Below are 2,573 nucleotides of genomic sequence, written 5' to 3'. Positions count from 1 at the left end.
TTGGAGGGACCTTCTTGGTCCAGAAAGTGGTGTCATATAGCCCAGACTGACCTCAAACTCGCTATGTAGCTGAAGATAACCTTGAACTTCTGGCCCTGCTGTGCCCGTGTCCCAAGTGCTGGGCTTACACGAGTGTGCCACCATGCTTGGTTTGCGCACTAGTGGAGATGGAACCCAGGGTCCTGTGCATGCTGGGTAAGCACACTGACGGTGAGCAACATCCTCACTCCCCAGTCATAAACTTTATGAATTTGTTCTACTGATTTATGTTTGGTTTTATGAGACAAAAGTTCACACTACAGCCCAGGCTGGCCTCATGCTGATGCAATTCTCCTGACCCAATCTCTCAATCTGGGATTGAGGGCATGAGGCGCTACATCTGCCTTTTTGTTTTATTTTATTTTATTTAATATATTAACAGGGCTGGAGAGATGGCTCAGCAGTCAAGAGCACTGGCTGCTCTTCCAGAGGTCCAGGGTTTGATTTCCATTGTCTACTCGGCAGACTACAACCATATATAAATCCAGTTCTAGGTAACCCAGCTCTGGGGTCACCCAACACCCTCTTATGGTCTCTGTGGGCACAACCCCACCCCCCCAACACACACACAATTAAAAAAAATAAAGCTGGCAGTGGTGGTGCAAGCCTTTAATCCCAGCACTCAGAGGCAGAGGCAGGTGGATCCTTGTGAGTTCAAGGCCAGCCTGGTCTACAGAGAGAAACCCTATCTTGAAAAAAAAATGAGAAAAATAAATAAATCTTTTAAAAATATGGAAACTTTAGAACCCAGCTTGGACTGGGCTGTGTAACTCGGTGGTGGAGCACATGCCTGGAATACCTAGTGCTGGCTTCTGCCTCCTTTATTCTGTTCTTTTATTCTTCCTAATAATAATGGCGGGAGGGAAAGGGAAGGTGTGGGGGAGGGGCTTCTTCACTTGAGGACCCTCACCCAAAGGCTCAGTCATTCCAGTGCTAAGAAAACCACAGGGGTATTTGGCCTGTACCATTCCCTACAGGGAAGCTGTTCCCTGGAGAGGAGGTGGCAGGCTGCATCCACCCAGATGGCAGCTGAGGTCATTGCACCTGACGTCTAAAGTAGGCAGCACATTGAAACCACCTGCGCTGGGCTCTGCCTTCTGAAATTGTGACTTACCTGCCCCAAATTGTTTTCAGAGGTCACCAGTGACCAGAGAAAAACAAACAAACAACAAAAAACAGAGATGTCCTAAATTTAATGAAGAACACCACGCAGCCGTGCCTTCCCCTAGTGTGCCGTGATTTCAAACTGCCACAAGCCTCTGGCGTCAATGCTCCCGGCACAGGGTCCACAGCTCTGTCTCCTCAGGGTCTCTCCTGCCCCAAAGCATTCTTCACTTGGCCTAACCTGCTCTTCAGGCCAGCGCAGGCGCGTGGAGACAACGTCGGCTTCCTTCTCCCCAGTCGGTATAAAAGTTTCCTTCACTCTCGGTCCAGCAGGCCGTGTCCCAACTTCTAGCGAGCCCAATGCTGTGGGTTGGAAAGACTTGTCTGAAGCTTGATGCTTTTTCTGGCTAGCATTTTTAATTAGCTTATATTAGTTATACACAATAATGGATTTCATTTTAATATTTTCATGCATGTATGTGAAGTATTTGGGACAGAGTCACCCCCATTACCCTTTCTTGTCCCCTGTTTCCCATGGTCCCCTTCCTCATCTCAACTGGTTCCCTTAATTCTCTTTCTGTCCAACCCCCCCTGTGTGCAGTGTGTGTGGGGTGTGTGTGTGTGTGTGTGTGTGTGGTGTGTATGTATGTGTGATGTGTGTGTGGTGTGGTGTTTGTGTGTTGTGTGGTGTCTGTGTGGTATGTGTGTGGTGTGTGGTGGGTTGTGTGGTGTTTGTGTGGTGGGTTGTGTGGTGTTTGTGTGGTGGGTTGTGTGGTGTTTGTGTGGTGGTGTGTGGTATATGTGTGTGTGGTGTGTGTGGTGTGGTGGGTGTGTGTATAGGGTATTTGTCTGTGGTGTGTGTGTGCGGTGTGTGTGTATGGTGTGTACGGTTTGTGTGTGTATAGAATATGTGTCTGTGTGGTGTGTGTGTGTAGTGTGTTTGTGTGTTTATAGGGTGCGTGTGTGGTGTGTGTGTGTGTGTGTGTGGTGTGTATGTGTGTTTGGGTGCATCCCATAGAGAGTTTCTTGCAAAGGTCAGAGGGAGTTTCCAGGGAGTCAGTTCTGTCCAACCACGTGAGTCCTGAGGATTGAACTCTGGTTTCCAGTCAGGCAGCAAGCACCTTCACCCACTAAGCCGTATTACTGAACCCTGGCTAACTTTAAAACAAAAACAAACTGTATGTTCATTTTTTTAAATTTACTTTTTACTTTATTTTATGTATATGGGTTTTTTTTCCCCCAAGACAGGGTTTCTCTGTAGCTCTGGAGCCTGTCCTGGAGCTAGCTCTTGTAGACCAGCTGTCCTCGAACTTACAGAAATCTGCCTGCCTCTGCCTCCCGAGTGCTGGAATTAAAGGTGTGCGCTGCCACCACAACCAGCTATATGGATGTTTTCTCTGAGTGTATTTTTGCACCATATTCATGCTTAG

This window comes from Microtus pennsylvanicus, chromosome 11 (genome assembly GCF_037038515.1).
Source record: "Microtus pennsylvanicus isolate mMicPen1 chromosome 11, mMicPen1.hap1, whole genome shotgun sequence".
NCBI classification, from domain to species: Eukaryota; Metazoa; Chordata; class Mammalia; order Rodentia; family Cricetidae; genus Microtus; species Microtus pennsylvanicus.
Note: the sequence above shows the minus strand (reverse complement) of the source record.